This window comes from Euprymna scolopes, chromosome 6 (genome assembly GCF_053919585.1).
Source record: "Euprymna scolopes isolate OS-2025 chromosome 6, ASM5391958v1, whole genome shotgun sequence".
NCBI lineage: Eukaryota > Metazoa > Mollusca > Cephalopoda > Sepiida > Sepiolidae > Euprymna > Euprymna scolopes.
The window spans coordinates 27,915,574-27,938,146 of NC_136487.1; the positions used below are offsets into that span (position 1 = coordinate 27,915,574).

A 22,573-nucleotide genomic window follows, 5' to 3' on the forward strand; every position below is an offset into this window, starting at 1 on the left:
CCCAAATTTTAGACCCCGGTTATTTGGCTGATAGTCGATAAAAATGATTAAAAGAGAGATTCATGAACATTAACGTTGTCATATAAAAAGAAAATGCTAATAAGAAGTGTTTTTAATCAATGTAACATATTTATTCAACTCTGTCATATATTTGTTTGATGACAACTTTTTCGAATCTGTGTACAGTAAAAACGATATACTTACATAGGATTTTGAAAGCATTTAAACTGTCGAAGAGTTTTATTATAAATAAAAGAGTTTAGTTTGTTGAACTTAATGGACTTTTTTGTTGTATCTATTAACTGTTTATTCTTTTTATCAAACAAAAAGAGAATTTTTATATTGACATGTGATGGACTGTTTTTCTAACATCGAAATTTTAAAATTAGTTTTATTTAAAAAAAAAAAAAACTCGCCATTAGTGGACGGTCAAAAGACAAATATATAACAAATAAATGTTAGGAAAGGCAAGATAAGTTACTTTTCTATCCAACTGGATATATTTTTTGTGTTTTTATTCAATGTAACATATTTATTCAGCTCGAAAAACATACAGTGTTTACCGATGTATTCGAAAAATGCCACCCGTTGTTTACATAGCCATTTGCCGGAAGTGACGGTTTTTTTTTATATAAGTTTTATTCAAACAGGCTTTAAGTTCAAATTAATGGACTTTTTTTTGTATTTAATAACTGTTTTATTCTTTATGGACTCTTTTTCGAACATCGAAATTTTAAAATTAGTTTTATTTAAAAAAAAAAAAAAAAAGACGGTGTTGTTTTTTTAATTGAATTCTACACTTTTTCAACAAACTGTTACAGACATAATGGACTGTTTGTCAAACATCGAAATTTTAAAAATAAAGTTTTTAGTTTTATTTAAAAAAAAAAAAAAAGACGGTGTTGTTTTTTTAATTGAATTCTACACTTTTTCAACAAACTGTTACACTGGACTACCCCCCAAAAAAAAAACTGCGAATAAAATATATAAAACTCGTAATTTCTGTTTTTAAAGTGGGTTGTTTATTTTCCTTATGAAATATACTTCCAAAATAAACTATTACAGTCGTTTAAAACATAATAGAAGTATTATTTTTTATTTTTTAAAAACAATGTTTACAAAATGTCTAAGCGCGTTTCTTCCGGCCGGCTGCGAATAGCATAAATAAATAACTGTTGCCAGAATTTATCGCATTTTTATTTTTTAATAGCATTTTCTTAAAACGAATAGAAAAATAATTTCCCATGAAAAAAAAAAAAAGAAAATGCTATTAAATATAATAAAAATTACTGAGATAAAAATATAAAAAATACGTACGTAACATCAAAAACACACCGAAGAAAGTGTGTGTGTGTGTGTGAGAGAGAGAGAGGGAGGGAAGAGGAACCGGTGTATGTTGAATTTTGTTCCTTTTCGAAGCAGCACAAAAATTAAGTGTTTCCATAGTAACCAAACCGGTGCACACTGAACGTTGACGTCACGTCACGTGACATGACTAAGTGTTTTTAAACGAATAGAAAAATAGAAAGAGGGTGATAGAGAAAGTGAGAGAGAGAGAGAGAGAGAGAGAGAGAGAGAGAGAGTAAGTGTGAGAGAGAGAGACGGTGTTGGTTTTACTCCCCCCCCCCTTCCAGCTTAAGAGGTATGAGGTCACGTGGTAATATACAAAATGGCTAATTATTTTACATTACATAAATATTACGATATTTTTATAATCGTCTAATATTTTGAAAGGTGAATTTTTTTATTCCCGTACATTTTTTCCTGACATTTTTCGTTAAAACTCTTGTATAAATAATATTTTTAACCAGGTAATAACGATGGAAACATTGGCATAAAGTAAAAAAAAAGATATAACTGAGCCGAAGAGAAAAATGCAAAAGTATCGGAGAAAGATTTTTTTATTAACAATTGTTCGCCATTAGTGGACGTTGACGTCACGTCACGTGACATGACTAAGATTTTTTTTTTTTACGTATTAATTACATTGGATCATTCAAGAATTACGTAATAAAAAGCATTACAATGACAGTTTTTTTTGTGACCCCCTTGGAGATAACTGATACGTTTACCCCTTTCTCCTCGTCCGTTTGACGTGAAATTTCGATATTTGTCATCCGGGACACGGGGCTTCGATATGATACCAAATTTATCAAGTCTGGTTGTGTCTTTCAAAAGTTTTAGCGTTACATACAAACATACAAACTCACAGACATTTGGGATTTATATATATAGACTAGCAGGGCTACCCGGCGTTGCTCGGGACCGTATAAACAATGAAAAAACAAAAGCAGATATTGAACATATGTTTGATTCTTAGGGGAGAGGAATCTTTCATCTCTATGTATTATTTGTTTTATCTACCCTAGGACTGATATTGTTCATGTTTTATCCCTAGCATAGGTAATTTACAGCATGTATATGAAATTGTTTTACCTTAGGGAGAAGAAAACAGGTAATATACAACATAATGTGTCTATATTACATCCCTGGCAACGCCTAGAAACCAGCTAGAACATGTATTTCAGTCAATCTTTATTATATCCTGGGCTATGCCGGGAAACCAGCTAATCTCTTTTTAGTGACTTGACCACCAAAATACCTCCCTAAGTGTGTCCTTTCTTTTGAACTTATTAGATATAGGTATCTAGAAATGTGTGTGAAATTTTGTTGAATGCATTGTTCACTATGATTTTCTTATTGTTCTACACAATATCAACTGTAGCGAAATAACACAGTAAACTTAGTGTAGTGTTAGAATAAAGAGCAAAGGAAAAAATTAGAATCATATTTTGTAATTGCAAATCTAAATTTGCTAGCATGTACCAGTATTTGCCAGGTTGTGGAAATTTGGAACTTATAACATATGTAGTGGCCTTTTCCTAGATACCTATTGCTAAAAATTATACTTTCATTTTGTTAGAAAAATCTCTCTTCAGATGCCCTGCATCATTCAAAATAAAAACAAATATTTTTATAATTGTTTCAGTATATTGCTACACAATGTGAAAGTTTTTAACGTTTGTAAAAAAAATCATGAATGTGCTTATATTGCAAAAAAGAAAATATCAGTGCACAGTATTGAAAGTGTTTGAGATTCAAAAGTCTGTAACATTTCTACTAACTTCATAAGATGTCATGTGAGAAACTGAATTGAATATCAAGACATTATCTGAAGCGTTTTTATTTTGGTGTAACATATGTGTTTACAGTGAACCTTAACTTTTAATAAACAGATTGGTATGCAATGACATAGGCTAAGAATCTTTAAAATATATATAAATTGGAAAAATGTGTGAACAAATGAAAAAAAAATGATCCGCTCCACTTGATGACATCAAGCACAGTAATATTTTAGTGAAGAAAATATGAAATTGATGTTCAGTGATTAGTTTGGATGAATGAGAAAATGTAATTGTTTGATGCATATAAATAACTCAGTTGCTGTATTTGATATTAAGCAGCAAAATATAGTGATTTGAATATTTGGGAAAACATCAAACCAGATTATGTAAAAAGAAAAAAAAAAGATGAAATTAGAAAATATATATTTTATGTTTATGAGTTCTGCCAATCAAAATTTTGTGGCAGAAATTGGGTGATTACCATGCAATTTTATTTTGGTAAAATTCTTAAATTATTAGAATGTTTATTATAATTTCTAATTAGTGACTTGTTATAATCAAAATCCGCCCTAAAGAGTGTCCTTTCTTTTATTAGGTATCAGAGTAGGTATCAAGATTTCTACTTCTATACAAATGTGATATTACAGATCTGTACATAAAAAATTTGTTGAATATATAGGTTGAGAATTGTTCTGTGTCGCTCTCTCTCACACACACACGCATTCTCACTTTTATAGATATAATAGATAGATTACTCTAGATATATTTCCATATGTCTGAATACCCTATATACAAATTTTCAAATCTGTAGATAAAAAAATTTGTTGAGTATATAGGTTGAAAATTGTTCTCTCTCTCTCTCTCACACACACATTCTCAATTTTAGAGATATAATAGATAGATTATGCTAGATATATTTCCATATGTCTGAATACCCTATATACAAATTTTCTAATCTGTAGAATCAAATATTTGTTGAATATATAGGTTGAAAATTGTTCTTACTCTCTCTCTCTCTCTCTCTGGCTACCTCACACACACATTCTAAACTTTTATAGATATAATAGATAGATTTATGCTAGATATATTTCCATATGTGTGAATACCCTATATACAAATTTTCTAATTTGTAGATATAAACATTTGTAGAGTGCATAGGTTGAGAATTGTTCTCTCTATCTCTCACCACACACACATTCTAACTTTTAAAGATATAATAGATTATGCTAGATATATTTCGATATTTCTGAATACCCTATATATAAAAATTTGTTGAATGTATAGGTTGGAGAACTGTTCTCTCTTCTCTCTCTCTCTCTCTCTCTCTCACACACACACACATTCTCACTTTTAATAGATATAATAGAAAGATTATCCTAGATATATTTCTATTTGTATGAATACTCTATATACAAATTTTAAATCTGTAGATAAAGAATTTGTTGAGTATAGGGGTTGAGAATTGTTCTCTCTCTCTCTCTCTCTCTCTCACACACACACACACATTCTCACATTTATAGATATAATAGATTATGCTAGAATATATTTCCATATGTCTGAATACCCTATATACAAATTTCAAATCTGTAGATAAAAAAATTTGTTGAGTATATAGGTTGAGAAATTGTTCTCTCTCTCTATTCACACACATTCTCACTTTTATAGATATAATAGACAGATTATGCCAGATATATTAAAATATGTCTGAATGCCCAATATACAAATTTTGAAATCTGTAGATAAAAAATTTGTTGTATACATAGGTTGACAATTGTCCTCTCTCTCACACACACACATTCTCACTTTTATACATATAATAGATAGATTATGCTAGATTATATTCTATATGTCTGAACACCCTATATACAATGTTCAAATCTGTGGATAAAAAATTTGTTGAATGTATTAGGTTGAGAATTTTATCTCTCTCTTTTTCTCTCTCTCTCTCCTCGCTATCTCACACACACGCATTCTCACTTTTATAGATAAAATAGATAGATTATGCTAGATAGATATTTCCATATGTCTGAATACCCTATATACAAAGTTTCAAATCTGTAGATAAAAATTTGTTGAATATATAGGTTTTAGAATTGTTCTCTCTCTCTCTCACACACACATCTAAACTTTTGTAGTTATAATAGATAGATTATGCTAGATATATTTCCATATGTCTGAATACCCTATATACAAATTTTCTAAACTGTAGGTAAAAAATTTGTTGAGTATGTAGGTTAAGAATTGTTCTCTCTCTCTCTCACACACACACACACACACACACACAAGTTCTCACTTTTATAGATATAATAGATATGATTATGCTAGATATATTTCTATATGTCTGCCTACCCTATATACAAATTTCCAAAATCTGTGCCCAAAAATGTGTGGAATATATAGGTTGAGAATTGTTCTCTCTCTCTCTCTCTCTCACACATATTCTCACTTTTATAGGTTATATAGGTGAGAATTTTTTGCTCTTTCCATCACTCACATTCACACTTTATAGATATAATACATATTATGCCAGATATATTTACATATGTCTGAATACCCAATATACAATTTTCAAATCTGTAGATAAAAAATTAATTGAATATATAGGTTGAGAATTGTTCTCTCTCTCTCTCTTTCTCTCTCTCTCACACCACATTCTCACTTTTATAGATATAATAGATAGATTATGCTAGATATATTTCCCATACGTCTGAATACCCTATATCCAAATTTTCTATATATGGTAGAAAAAATTTGTTGAATATATAGGGTGAGAATTTTCCTTCCTCTCTTTCTCTCTCTCTCTTTCTCACACACACACAAGCTGAAAATTGTTCTCTCTCTCTCTCTGACTCTCTCTCTCTCTCACACACACACACACATGGTCATTTTATAGATATAATAGATAGGTTATGCTAGATATATTTCTATATGTCTGAATACCCTATATACAAATTTTTTAAATCTGTAGATAAAAAATTTGTTGAGTATATAGGTTGAGAATTGTTCTTTCTCTCTCTCTCACACACACATTCTCACTTTTATAGATATAATAGATTATGCTAGATATATTTCCAAATGTCTGAATACCCTATATACAAATTTTCAAATCTGTAAAGATAGAATTTGTTGAATATATAGGTTGAGAATTGTTCTCTCTCTCTCTCTTTCACACACATTCTCACTTTTATAGATATAATAGATAGATTATGCTAGATATATTTCCTTATGTCTGAATACCCTATATACAAATTATCAAATCTGTAGATACAAAATTTGTTGAGTATATAGGTTGAGAATTGTTCTCTCTCTCTCTCTCTCTCACTCACTCACTCACTCACTCACTCACAAACACACACACACATTCTACCTTTTATAGATATAATAGATTATGCTAGATATATTTCCATATGTCTGAATACCCTGTATACAAATTTTCAGATCTGTACATAAAAATTAGTTGAATATATAGGTTGAGAATTGTTCTCTCTCTCTCTCTTCTCTCTCTCTCTTTCACACACATTCTCACTTTTCTAGATATAATAGATAGATTATGCTAGATATATTTCCATATGTCTGAATACCCTATATACAAATTTTCTAATCGGTAGATAAAAAATTTGTTGAATATATAGGGTGAGAATTGTACTTACTCTCTCTCTCTCTCTCTCTCTCTCTCTCTCTCTCTCACGCACACATTCTCACTTTTATGGATATAATAGATAGATTATGCTGGATATATTTCCATATGTCTGAATACCCTATATACAAATGGTCAAATCTGTAGATAACAAATTTATTGAATAGATAGGTTGAGAATTGTTCTCTCTCTCTCTCTCTCGCAACCTTACACACACAACCACACGCAAACATTCTGACTTTTATAGATATAATAGATCGATTATGCTAGATATATTTCCATATGTCTGAATACCCAATATACAAATTTTCAAATCTGTAGGTAAAAAATTTGTTGAATATATAGGTTGAGAATTGTTCTCTCTCTCTCACACACTCACATTCTCACTTTTATAGATATAATGTATAGATTATGCTAGATATATTTCTATATGTCTGAATACCCTATATACAAAGTTTAAAATCCGTAGATAAAAATACGTTGAGTATATAGGTTGAGAATTATTCTCTCTCTCTCTTACGCACACACACACACACACACACACACATTTTCACTTTTATAGATATAATAGATAGATTATGCTAGATATATTTCCATATGTCTGAATACCCTATATACAAATTTTCAAATCTGTAGATAAAAAATGTATTGAATATATAGGTTGAGAATTGTTGTCTCTCTCTCTCTCTCTCTCTCTCTCTCTGGCTACCTCACACACACACACATTTTCACTTTTATAGATATAATAGATAGATTATGCTAGATATATTTCCATATGTCTGAATACCCTATATACAAACTTTCAAATCTGTAGATAAAAAATTTGTTGAGTATATAGGTTGAGAATTGTTCTCTCTCTCTCTCACACGAAACTGTGCGCTCGGCTTCTTCCCCCCCTTCCCACCCCAAATGCTTGGGAAACTGTGCACTGTTTTTGTTGGTTTTCAAGCTGCCTCTTCCCCCCCACACACACACACACAGTTTAACAGTAGTAGGAGGTCAAGAGAAAGAGGGTGAGAGAGAGAGAAGAGTAAGTTGGTGAGAGAGAGAGAAAAGAGAAAGAGGGTGTTGGTTTTATATTTTTATTATCGTCTAATATTTTGAAAGCTGAATTTCTAATAAAATGTGCATCTATAGGAGATAATGCCTGGGAATGTGTTCCCCCCCCCACAGTTTAACAGTGGTGTGACGTCAAGAGAAAGAGGGTGAGAGAGAGGGAAGAGTAAGTGGGTGAGAGAGAGAAAGAGAGAGAAAAAAAAGAAAGACGGTGTTGGTTTTGTGAAAAAAGTTGTTATTTACAATTGTTCGCATTCTTGGCCTTTTGGTCAAGATCAAAGTGTAGTATCTGTTCTTCAGATGCTGCACTTCTATTTCTTGTTCTCTTTCGGTGGAGGAGAAATCCTCCACGACTGAGACAATTTTTATTTTTGTACCTTTTCTCCACGTTAAAAAACGACCCTGGTATCTAACTCTGTCCCGTGGGGAGGCATAGTAAATAGGTACAATTGTTCGCCATTAGTGGATGTTGACGTCACGTCACGTGACATGACTAAGCGTTTTTTTTTTTTTAGTATGAATAACATTTTTTGTTTTAATTATAAAGTCTACACTTAATTTTATAGAAAATGATGTATATATAATAGAAAAAAAAAATTACTGGTTTTGTTGGATTCAAGTGGATCCCCCCCCTCCAGTTTAAGAGATAGCAGGTCACGTGGTAATATACAAAATGGCTAGCGTAAATATAAAGATCGGTTTTTTTATCGACGAATATTTTGAAAGCTGAATTTTTTTTTATTCCTGTACATTTTTTCCTGATATTTTTCGTTAAAACTCTTGTATAAATACTATTTTTAACCAGTTAAATACGTTGGAGACATTGTCATGGAGTTTTATAATCTCTAGAACAAAGCAGAAGAGAAATTACAAAAGTATCGGTAAAACAAAGTGTTTGTTTACATTTGTTCGCCATTACTGGATGTTGACGTCACGTCACGTGACATGACTAAGCGTTTTTGGATTATGTAATATTAACGTTAAAATGACAGGTTTTTTTGGGGGCCCCCCTAGGAGAGAAATGATCAGTTCACCCCCTTTTAATGGTCCGTTTGGTGTGGAATTTCGATATTTGTCATGCGGGTGATCAAGGTTCAATATGATACATAATTTGTCAACTTTGGTTGTGTCTGTCAAAAGTTTGAGCTGACGTCACGTCACGTGACACGTATTGAATAACGTTAAAATGACAGGTTTTTTTGGGGGCCCCCCTAGGAGAAAAACGATCAGTTGACCCCTTTCTACTGGTCCGTTTGACGTGAAATTTCGATATTTGTCATCCGGGTGATCAAGGTGCAATATGATACCAAATTTGTCAACTCTGGTTCCGTCTTTCAAAAGTTTTAGCGTTACAAACAAACATACATACATACATACATACACACCGATTTTTGCCTTTTATATATATAGATGGCTTTGTTTTTTATTCTATAACTATCTCATACGGGACATACCAAAGCTCATATACTTAAATCTTTGTGGTTGGCTTCAGAAGTTTAAGATATACCTTTTTTTCTCTCATACGGATTCACTCGGATTTCCTTGCTTGGATTCTTGAAACTTCGACGAGGATTTAGAAATATCACCCCTAACTAACTAACACGTTTCCTGCGACCAACAACTTAATTGCGCCTAAATTCTATCTAATTGCCCGTTTTCTTGTGATTTTTCTTTCCTCTCACCAGAGCCTCCAAGATCCAGCAGATATATCCCACATTCATGCGTCTCTAAAAAAAAATACAAGGTTATATCTTTCTTACGTAATCTACGGCATATTTTTGCCTGTCTCTTACTTCATTAAGCTATATGTGATTGCCTCGGGACTACCTCTCATCGGTTTACTGGTCCCCTTAAGAATTTTCGTATTCTTTCCAACGCCTGTTTATTAACTAAGCCAAGACTTACTACTTTGCTTGGAGTCGTTACGTGCAACTAGCTTATTTTAAGCACTTAATTAACCAGGTTCCCAAATTTTTCGTATAGGGGCACTTCTTGTGCTTATCAATCCCTACCAAGTCACTTTTCTTGGAGAAAAAATTTTAGGATCTCTAAAAAAAACAACAAAACCAAATGCTAAAACAAAACATCTTTCTTACGGCGTATCACATCTAAAATCTCTCCAAATGCCCGTTTACGTAATTTTAATTCTTGTCCCCCTTCTAAAATTCTAACTGAATCTGTAAGCCAACCATACGTCTTAACTTATTTTCTACTAGATCATTTTAATCTAATGTATATTTACGGATAACTTTGAATTCTTGCTGTGAAAATCATAACATTACATAAGACAATTTACAATATTTGTTCAACATCATAAAAACATTTAAAAAAAAAATACCTTAATACATTTAAACATTTTGCAACAGTTATAACTTTTTTTTTTTTTAACAAAAAAAAAAAATCATCTGTAACAAAGAACAATTCAACAGTCTGTCCAAAACAATTGTCCCTTTTTTTTTTCAAAAACAAAATAAATGAACACGCAAAAGCCGAAAAGTTCACTATGAACACAAAATGCATTTCAAAACAATTTACACGCCGTTTCATAGAGAGTACATGCGACCTTTGAAATTCCTGTTTTGATTGACAGATTAAATTCAACAATTCGTCCAAACGATTTCATATTGACACAGATCTTCTAATGACACTTCTACAAATTTCAAAACAATAACATTAGGGTGACACAGTCTCTGCCTTCGCGTGTATGTGTGTGTGTGTGTGTGTGTTTTTTTTTTAACAGGCCAATTCATTTATCAATGAATTACGTTTGGTGACTTGTTTACTATTTTTTTCCATTACTACGAATTTCTTTTTACGGCATATCGGCCTTTTCTTCTTTTTCTTTTTAATATTTCTTGTATCTTTTGTTCTCTGTGTGCGTGTATGTTCAAATTTTTTTTTTTTTCATTTTTTTTTTCTTCGCATTTCTGTGATCGTGTATTTTTTTTTCTTTTTCCGTGGTATTATTTATTCATTATTATTATTATTTTTTTAATTATGTTGGACCCTTTTAAAACGTTGTGTTTCTTTTTCTTTTTCGAATTCTGTGATCATGTGATTTTTTTTCTTTTTCCGTGGTATTATTTATTTATTTTTTAAAATTATGTTGGACCCCTTTAAAACGTTGTGTTTCTTTTTCTTTTTCGAATTCTGTGATCGTGTAATTTTTCTTTTTCCGTGGTATTATTTATTTATTTTTTTTTTTTAATTATGTTGGACCCTTTTAAAACGTTGTGTTTCTTTTTCTTTTTCTTTTTTTTCGTGGTATCGACCCCAGGTTCGGTTTCTGCATCGCTGATGCAAAAGGTTCACGAACACCAAATTGTGAGTTGTTATATAGTTATTATTATTATTATTAGACTATACCACTTGTGCGCGTATGTTACGTGAGTTCTTATTAGTAATGATATGAGTCTTAGTGAGAGTTCTTGTCTTATTACATATGATGTTGTATCTTAGAGAGAGAGAGAGATGTTGTTGTAATGACATTTTATAACACAGACATATAATAACGATACAATTTACCTTTTTGTAGAAATCACAACACAAAGATGAGCTTTATCCAAAACATATGGTGAATTTATTTTCTGACGACCGGTCGTGACTTCCTCATTAAGAACTCAAAGTTTCACATTTTAGTTTCTTAAGTAACGTCTCGCTTCAGACGTCCGCCTGTCTCTGAGTTTTCTCACTGACTGTCCCTGACTCTCTCCGACTCTCTCCACCAACTAACTCCCACCTGCTATATTGAGAACTCCATGCATCCCGGCCACGTGAGCAAAATTCACGTGTCTCAACATGCGCGACTTTGCACGTTTTCGACATTGATTTCCCAATAACCTATTTTCCTTGTTTGTTTCCACAAAGGAATTTAACCTACATATCTAATTTATTTAACTCATATTTTATTATCCACATTCTTTTAACAATTGAATAGTTTATTTATTATTTATTTCATCCGAATTAACAATTTACTGGACATTCCATTTAAACCTATTGTTCTTTAAAACTTATGTCCAGGGTTCGATTTCTGCTTTCTCTTATTTCCATTTTAACTAATCTCTCTATTTTTATACTTACATGAACAGGGGACAGCCCTTATCATGTAACACATTGAGAGCATTGCTAAGGCTGCTGCGAAGAAGCTGGGTTGGAGTTAATGTCAACTATAACTCTGAAACATATAACACGTTTACACACGTTTACATATGCATTAACATCTAGACATCGAGACCCAACACGTTGTAGCATAGTACCTCGCAAGAAACATATGATAAGTAATTACTTGTTTTCCTTACCGTGACGTCATTTCGCACACAGGGATTTGCATATAACGGCTATACGAGCGTCCTCACTGTTACAGATATACAATGCTCAATGTACCCAAAAACATCGATTATATGGAATCTTTTGCAACATTATATGTATGTATGTATGTATGTATGTATGTATGTATGTATGTATGTATGTATGTATAATCTAAAAAACGATTATTTCGTTCTCATGAACTGATCCTTTTTATAGCTTGGACTATTTCCATTTCCTGATTAAAACATTTTTATATTAAAATCTAATGTTTCTCCCCCCTCCGATGTACCCCTCAGTCTATAAGATACTACTCTTGAATACTCCCCTCATTTTAGTTTTCCAATTTTAATTTCATTCTAGCCTTAATTTAATCACCTAGCTTATCTAGGGAATTTTCCATTTCCTTACTCTCTTTCATGATCAATTCTTCCTCTAAAGACAGAAGCATTATAGCTTGGTAAACGCAGATGCCACATATAAATTCACTACTACCCACTATCTTACATAGGTTTTGCGCATATTTGTAATCGCATTGGTTCGTGATAATAAAATATTATATTTATTCCAAGGAGTTCCTCACTCCAAAAAACGTCTATCATTACCGTGGTAGTAAATTTCTCCCTAATTGTTATCTCCCCTCTCCCCCACAAACCCCATCGTAACCGGGGAAATTCGTTGCAAGTTTGGCCCAATGACCGTTCATATTTGTTTCTTTCCTACATATATTTCAGATTAATTTTTACATTTTCCGTTATAAAAATACTGATCGCCCCCTAAATTTTAATTTCTGTCGCTCCCATTGGCTGTCCGTTCACGTTTCTTCGGATACCGGATTATCAGTTTCTGCTATTAAACGAACAGTTTAACATGAAACAAGATGGCGTCTATCATCACACAATCAAAATAATCTTATTCCTTCATTAATGATTTCCAAGCCCTACAGTTTCTGAACTTTCAGCTACTCCGCACCAAACACGTTCTACCATAGGTACAGACCGTATTATTACATATTAGGTTGGGGCAAAAACAATAACGTTTTCTCACATATGTTACTTTTATATATGATTTCCGAATTAATTCATTGAGATATATAGCCATGTTATATATCATTTCGAAGCACGTTTTTCGTTTTATCGTACCATGCTATTCGTTACCGTTCTCAATCTCTTACTTCATTTTTTGAAGACTTTTCGACAGCATGGACAAAATTAAAATCTGCACGATTTTCTTGTTCCAGTTCAAGCTAGGCCGAAAAGCTGCTGAGACAGCTCTTGATATCAATTATGCGTTTGGCCCAAAATATTTGGTTAAAAAGATTTCGCAATTGTGACGAGAGCCTCGAAGATGAAGACGGTCGCGACCGGCCGACTGTGGTTGATAACGAACATTTGAAAGCCTTAATTTGAGCTGCTCCCCACAAAACCACACGAGAAGTTGCTGTTGAATTTGAGGTCGACCACTCAACAGTTATTCGCCATTTAAAGCAAATTGGGAAGTCAAAAAGTTAGATAAATTGGTGCCGCATGAATTAAACGATAATTAAAAAAATCGTCATTGTTCTGAGGTGTCATCTACGCTCCTTCTGCACAACTAAAACGATCCATTTCTCGAGCGGATTGTAGCATGATGAGGAGTGGATCCTCTACGACAACCGGCGACATTTGGCACAGTGGTTAGATACCGGAGAAGCTCCACAACATTCCCCGAAGCCAAAATTACGCAAAAAAAGTTTATGGTGACTGTCTGGTGATCTGCGACCTGTCTAACCCATCACAGCTTCTTGAATCCGGGCAAAACGATTACGACGGAGAAGTAGTGCCGACAAATTGATGAAATGCACCTTCTGGGCTCCAACGTATGTGCTCGAGATTAGTTAAAAAGAAATGATCAATTCTCCTCCATGACCACGCTCGCCCGCATGTTGCTCAACTGGCACTACAAAAGCTGAACGAATTGGGCTACTAGACTGCCTCATCCGCCATATTTACCGGACCTCTCGCCCATTGATTATCACTTTTCAAGCATCTCGACAACTTCCTGCACGAAAAATGCTTCAAAAGTTGACATGATGCCAAATCAGCCTTCAATGACTTCATTGCTTCCAGAACTCCGGATTTCTATGCTAATGGGAAAAATAAACTTGTTTCTTGTTGGAAGAAATGTGTCGATTCTAGTGGTTCCTATTTCGATTAATAAAGTTTATTATGAAAGGAATTATGATCTTTTGAAGTTGAACGTCAAAATTCATTTCATATTCTTTTTTTATATTTTTCTTTGGTTACACGTGTAACCTGTTAGTCGTAAACACATACTGAAAACATATGTATGTTTTTTTTTTTTTACTTAAAAATCACCACTTATCAAGTCCCGAAGGCCAATCAAGGATAAGGGTTTATGCATGTAAGTTGGTAGTGTAGTAATCGTTTATAGTGTAAATCGGATAGAATTTGATTATTTATGAGGACGGCTCAACAAGACCTTGTTTAAATTGGATTTGAAAGCTACCACGTTGTATTCAACTGGTATGCAGACCAGCAGAACAGTGTTCTACAGGCGGGCAGTTCTGAGAAAGAAGCTTCGTTCATGGAATCTGCGTTTAGATTTAGGCACAGATAGAGAGTGAGGGAAATAGTATATAGTGGTTGTAGCTAGTCGAGTATTTTATGAAAGTTTTGCAAAGCGGAAACAATAGAGCAGAGTTCAATCAAGCACTTGCCATGGAAATAACGATAAAGAAGGGACAGGTGAGCAATGCCTCCTTTGTGGGAAAGAGGTCGCAGGGAAGAGAAAAGGGTATCAATACTAGATTTACAACTTTATTTAAGAGTGGTCACATGGAAGCAGATAACAATCATAACTGCCACTGACCAGCACCGTACGCCGGGAAATGTCTGTGATAGTTGCCCAGACAACTATGATCCGCCAGTAAACGATTCACTACAGCATTAATTAATGTAATACAAATACAGTCAAATTTTATTCTATTTGTGCTTATATGGAAAATGGACTACGATTTCTGTAACTTATCTGTATTTTCGCAGTATTATAATTTTTGTTATTATTATTATTATTATTATTAGTAGTAGTAGTTTTATCATTACTATTGATATTCTTATTATTAAGACTGTTATTTCTTTATTCTTACTTTAATTATTATCATTGTTATTTTATTAAAACATACACAGTTACATTTAATTGGGACAAACCACGGACGAATGTGCTCGCCACTGTATGACAGTGACCAACATTTGAAGACAAGTGATTTGCACAACAGTGCTCGCCGATACTCTCCAGTCCCATGAATTTAAATTGACCACAGTTAATTTAATTTCATAGCAGTTACATGAAGCTCAATACTGGTCATGATCGACATTTACAGAGGAACCCAGTGCAAATGCTATTATCCACCACAACTTCATTTAAGAACAGTTCAATGGAAGCAGAAAACGTTCATGGCAACCAGTGACAGACACTATACATCGGGAATTGTCTCAAACAGTTATACAGATGTCTAACGCCTCAATACAATGCTAACTGCCATTAATTGGAGGCCGATACTGCTCATGGTCGCCAGTGACTGAGATTATAAGCCCGGATCCGACAGTTACAGCTGTATTGAAAGTTAAGGGCCAGTGAGTTTCAGTTTCAAAGGCAGCCAGTGCCTACCAATACACACAAATAATCGCCCCAAAACAACACTACTGTGGTCTCCACTAACAACCGTAGTTTAATTTTTTTTAGGGAGGGTCCTGTACCAAATCTGTCCTGGCTTTGTGATATTCTTCCACCGGGCAACGCCGGTACATGGGTCTTGCTTGCTTTGTCATATTCCTAGGATCCCTTTTTAAGACCCCTGTTAATCCCCTTCTTATATAAGTAATCCTCATGATCCTACATCCCATTTCTTTATTATCTCCCTTGTATTAAGCAACTTGTACATTTTCCTATATCCGTAACCTAGCTCGTTAACTCTCCGGATCTCTCTCTGACCTTTGTATTATTACCATTGTATCCCATATATGTTAACATTTCATCCTCAACGTATCATAAGCTAGTCATCATATGTTCCTATATATGTAAGATAGCCCCTTTCACCTCTTCTGATGAGAAGCATTAGGATTCGAAAAGCTTAAGTATAAAGAGCATCTATAATTCCTCCTCTCATTGAAGTTTTTCCTTATTGAATCGACAAAGAAATTCATATATGCTATTATATTTTTTATCTTGTCTATATTTTTATATTTGTATGCTCCACCCCACATGTTGAGCTTTTTATATCTTGATAAGTCTCCATTTAATTAATCTTTCAATGTTTCTTTAATCCTTTACTATATTAGTGATGGGACGATTCCAATAGTTTTCCCGATTTCGATTCTTTACAAATCTCTAAATATTTAATTATAAAGTTGCTATTTTCCACGATTACGTAAAACGCGCATGTTAAATGTGCAGATATTTTCTCAAGCATGAAAACACATATGGGGAAAGGTTATCTATAGATTTTAGTTTTTTTCTGGTCGTTTAAAATCAATAAATATTTGTTATTTCATTATTACTATAAGCAGTGGAAAATTTTGTTTTAAACAAAATCAAATAAAAAAGAATAATTAAAGGAATCGTTTTGGGTATCGAAAAATATGCACAAATTTTGTCGATTCTAATACCAATTCCGATAAAACCAAAAGTACCGATTTTTCCGATTCCGATTCAAATAATCGTCCCAACACTAATATATATATAACATAAAAATATCAGTTGTTTTCGTTTTACCGAACCCGTTACTTTAAGGTGCGCGCACGGTCATCAGACGGTATGATCTATAAATTGAGTCGAATTCACGATGTTACTATTTGACAGTGTTGATTCCAGTTCTTTATGGAAATTGTCTTTATAGAAATGTTTTCTGGTCAGCTATCACGTAAGATTACTAATTGAGTTCCCGAATGACATTAGCTAGAAACAGCTAATAGCACACACACGCACACGCGAACGCACACACACATACATACATATGTATGTATGTATGTATGTATGTATGTATGTATGTATGTATGTACGTATGTCTGTCGTGAATCGATTTTGTATATACCGAAATAATTTGAGAAATGCGTATTTTTAGATGCTTTGAAAAAAGTCCGGGCTGGGCACTCATCCTTTATTTATTAGGTTCTCGAGCAAACTAATGGGAAGCAAAAGGAAAATTGCTTCAAGTGGCTGCCGGATATTTGTTGACTTAAAACTACAGTGGAATCACTTCTCTATTTTTCCATTCTTCTCCTTCCATGACCTTTCGACAAGAGTCAAGGAAAAACTATAAATGTTACATCTCATTAAAGGTTTCAAGAAAATACAGATAGACATAAGTAACATTAATTATATAAACACACACGTTATATCTATTTAGTAATTATATATATATATATATATATATATATATATATATATATATATATATACATAGTTTCTTTCTTTAAATTTCATTAAGATTTTTCAGAAACAGAAATTTATTGTTTGAATAAAGAATACAGTTCACATTTTTTCCTTAACTCATGGATTTTCGATGTAGGCCAATCTCCTCAGAAAAGTCATTACTAAATATTAGATCTAATTCGAGATTGTATTGTTATTTATTTTGGGCTGGGATTGTCTTATATAATACTAGCCTGGATGCTCGGTGTTGCTCGGGTGTTTGGAGGTATGTGTTGAGCAAAAAAAAAAAAAAAAAAGTGGTAGTAGGCAGGCAGGCTCGAACCCGTACGGCGAAGGAGGACAAAAACGTGGGGAAAAAAAGGGACGTCTTCACCGTTGCGTCCATCGCAAAAGCGGTAGTGGCGAGGGTTTAAATTAAGGCTAGTCAATCGAAAAGACGAGATGACTTTCAAAAATATCAGCAAAAAAGTGACCTCTCCTTGTAGAAAAGTGCCCAGTTGAGAGTGAAGGAATCAATCTTTTAGCCAATTTTTTGATATTTTTCGTCCGATGTGTGGAGCTTCAAAAGGATACCGATCTCATGAAAATGCATTGCCTCTGTCAAAAGTTTTAGGCAGACATACCTACATACATACATTTAAACAGACAGATGAGATTTATATTATAGAAGATTACTTTCTAAAATTATTCTGTAAAACTCGATACCACACGATTAATTAACCTGTGTTCCTATTCACCTCAGGATTCTGATATATATATATATATATATATATATATGTGTGTGTGTGTGTGTGTGTGTGTGTGTGTGTGTGTGTGTGATTAGAATACAAAAAGTATGGCTAAGCTTATAACGTTTTAGCTTTTTTCTACTTCTAGACTTTGATCGACCCTTTTCGGGAGAAAAGATAAAGGCTAAGACTATCACATTAAATGTTAGTTACTACATATACCTTGATTTTAGTCCAAAGAAAAATCTATATTAATAGCAAACGACTAAAACAATATTCTGAATTGTTAGAGTACACGGTATGTAGATACGGCGATTTGTAAGGAAAGAAAGTATTTAAATATTATAAAGTAGAAAGTATAAACCTGGTAAATAAAAAAGATGCCGTCTATGTTTACTGGAAGCATACTATAGAGTGAGTAGAAATATAGAAAAAGTAGAAATATTAATCAAAAGGCTGGATGCTATACAAGGATGTCTTCATAGGAATAGATTTTTGCTATCACGTCTAAAACCTAGCTGAAACAATTTTTTCAATCCACAAAATATACTAAAGGTAAAATATAAACATGAAACGAGAATTTACATACGCAATGCATAAAACATGGATCAAATCGAGAAAGCAAATCTGGAGCTTAACAGAGATTAGCAACATAAATTCAACACTAGAAACACAATAATAGAAATAAAGATGGCGGACTAATAAATACTGGTTTAAGATCAATAAAACTTGAAAACTCCTAGCTTAGTAAATAATATTTTTATTTTAAATTCAAAAACCAAGGTGGACCTCCACTTACATTGGAGGAAAACTTAGTGGAGTTCAATAGAATATTAATAAATAGAATACTTATAAATAGGATGTTTATAGTTGGAAAAGAATTTAAGAACTTAAATCCTGAATTGAAATTAATGGCATCAGAAAAAAAAAATTAGAGTCAACAGCAACCTCAGCAAATTAGGCCTTGTAGCACACTTAGATTAAAACTTTGGAAATAAATCAGAATCCCAGTGGAGACGTACGTAATAAACTTATAATGTGAACAAGTTAGCCTAAAATTAAACGGGCTAATTAATTAATAAATAAATCATAATAAAATGGCAAAAGGGTTAACATTTTAACGAATAAAGTTATCTCCCTTACAACGTCAAAATTAACTAAGAAACGTAAATTTAAATAGATTGAAACGAAGAAAAAATAAAAACAAAAAAGTTATAATCCAAAATTTAGAAATACAAACTGAGCTAGGATTGAATAAAAAGTAACACTAACTCTGTTCTCCTACTGGAATAAATTTAAAAAAAACAACCGCTGTTTGAAATTACACAAATAAGTATGCCGATATAATTGTAAATCGCCAATATAATCACTAAATACGAAACTAATACAGAAGCAAAACAATATGGTAGGAATGTAAAAAATCAGGTCCGGAATTGAGGAAAAATGAATAAAATAAAATAAATAAATTTAAATTAATTACTTAGAGAAAAATATTAATAACCTTGATTAAGTGAACATAGGTAATTGATTGCTAGGATAAATGAATAATATATTGAAACATTTAAAAATAGGAAGATATAAAAAAAAATCCTTAACAAACAGAAAACGGAAACACCTCAGAAGGAAGAAATGTAAGTCAGTCTTTTATCGCATAGTTTTCCTTAAAAGGGAACTGGATTACATATTTTTCAATAAAAACATGTTTTTCCCCTACGTCTGATGGGAGGCCGTTCTTGTGAATATGTTCAAACGATATAAGGTTTGAAATTGTCCGAATGGTCGCGAAACATTTGTAATGAACAATGAAAATACATTACCTGTTACTATCAATCCAAATTTTGTTGCCTTGATTTTGTGAAAATAATGTGTGTGTGTGTGTGTGTGTGTGTGTGTGTGTGTGTGTGTGTGTGTGTAAATTAGAATTGAATCGGCGAGCGGAAAAATGGAAACTTTTGAGAGATATCGGAATCGGTATCGGAATCGGAAAACATTTGTGCCCATTTTCCAATGCCACAAACGATTCTTGTACTTGTCTTTTTCATTGATTTTTGTGTTAAACAAAAATCTCCCCTTCTGATAGTAATGATAGAATATTAAATATTTATCAATTTTAAGCCTTTTTTTTTGCATATGCATCATCACTTATCAAAGCCAAGAGGCCAGTCGGCGATAAGGGTTAAAGAGTGTACAATAGATAATTGGACAATATAGTAATCGTTAGTAATGGAAATTCGGTAAATTTGTAAATTTATATGGTACGGCTCATCAAAAACTTGTTTGAAGACAACCATATTGTAGTCAGCTGGAATGCAGGAAAACGGAAGAAAATTCCATAGGCGTGCAATTTTAAGAAAGAAGCTTTGTTCATGGAATCTACGTTTAGGTTTAGGCACAGATAAAGAGTGGGGAAAATTATTGATAATGTTTTCTGCTAGACGGGTGTTTCCTGTGTAAGTTTGGCTGGGGGGGGCATAGATTGGAACTCAGTTGAGAAAAAGGTTGCAAGGAAGAGAAAAGGACATCCCCTACGAGGCTACGAAGTCTATTTTGAACTCTATCAAGGAAGGACAAATCCTTTCTAGTAGCTCTTGCCCGGATGTGACAACAGTACTCCATCCTTGGACATACCTGATGAGGCCTCTCCAAGACAAGAGTCATTAATTTCAATTGATGCCAGATGGGGATCAGAGCGTTGAAGATGTAAAGAAAGAAGCTTGGTTTTTAGATGCATTAAAATTAACAAGCCACTTTTTCCCCATTGTACCACGTGCTCAAGATCAGAGAAGAGATAATCGGAGAGAACTTGGTCGTTTACGGTCTTAGATGTGCTACCATAGATAGTATTCTCATCAGCATAAATGTCTAAGAATAAATGTCTAAATGGAAGATCATTAACGTAGATCAGGAAGAGAGTTGGGTGCAGGATGGACCCCTGAGGGACTCCAGCATTAATACTGTGAGCTTCTGATTTCTGCCCATCAACCACTACTCTTATGAACCTATCAGAGAAAAATGATTTAATAATTGAGAAGACATTTCCAACTATACCGTAGCTGGAGATCTTGTGAAGTAAACCTTTATGCCATACTCTATCAAAGGCCTTTGACATGTCAAGAGCAATTTCCCTAGATAGGTAGCCTCCATCCAGAGATTCGCTAATCCTATGAGATATAACTGTAAGCACATCCGTCGTAGATCTAGCACAACAGAAACCATATTGTGTGCCATTAAGAAGATTCTTTTTGCTGAGATGGTTGATTACTTCTCTATTTAACACAGATTCTAGCAACTTACTCATGATGCACAGGAGACTTATTGGCCTGTACTGTGAGGGAGATGAGCGATCACCTGAATTCTTAAATACAGAGCATACTGATGAGATTTTCCAGGGTGATGGGAAGAAATTCTCTTTAAGACAGCGTTTAAACAGTTTTGTAAGTATGGGCGCTAGTTCAGGTTGAAGATTTTAGTACGATAATTGGAATACCGTCAGGGCTACCACGAAAACTAAAATCAACAAGTGTATTTTTAAGTTTGAGAAAATATATGCACATGTTCTTACGGTAATCTGGAAAAATAACAACTCTTTAGTTAAATATTTAGAGTTATAAAGAATGGGAATCATAATCGGATAAAGAATGGGTAATTGTATTGGAATCGGTAATGTAGTACGGTAATTGTATTGGAATCGGTAATTGTATCGGAACCGGTAATTTAGTACGGTAATTGTATTGGAATCGGTAATTGTATTGGAACCGGAAATTTAGTACGGTAATTGCATTGGAATCGGTAATTGTATTGGAATCGGTAATTGTATTGGAACCGGTAATGTAGTACGGTAATTGTATTGGAATCGGTAATTGTATTGGAACCGGTAATTTAGTACGGTAATTGCATTGGAATCGGTAATTGTATTGGAACCGGAAATTTAGTACGGTAATTGCATTGGAATCGGTAATTGTATTGGAACCGGTAATTTAGTATGGTAATTGTATTGAAATCGGTAATTTAGTATGGTAATTGTATTGAAATCGGTAATTTAGTATGGTAATTGCATTTGGAATCGGTAATTGTATTGAAATCAGTAATTTAGTACGGTAATTGCATTGGAATCAGTAATTTAGTACGGTAATTGTATTGGAATCGGTAATTTAGTACGGTAATTGCCTTGGAATCGTTAATTGTATTGGAATCGGTAATTCAGTACAATAATTGTATTGAAATCGGTAATTTAGTACGGTAATTGTATTGGAACCGGAAATTTAGCATAGTAATTGTATTGAAATCGG

The 22,573-nt window shown here is 33.2% G+C and overlaps 1 protein-coding gene and 1 pseudogene across 1 annotated transcript in view; both read left to right on the forward strand.

Annotated features, from left to right (window-relative positions):
• Positions 1-22,573, forward strand: part of LOC145277587 (organic cation transporter protein-like) — an 829,203-nt gene that overhangs the window by 587,157 nt on the left and 219,473 nt on the right. The gene's annotated exons all lie outside the window — the stretch shown is intronic.
• LOC145278533 (U2 spliceosomal RNA) lies at positions 8,067-8,200 on the forward strand (annotated as a pseudogene).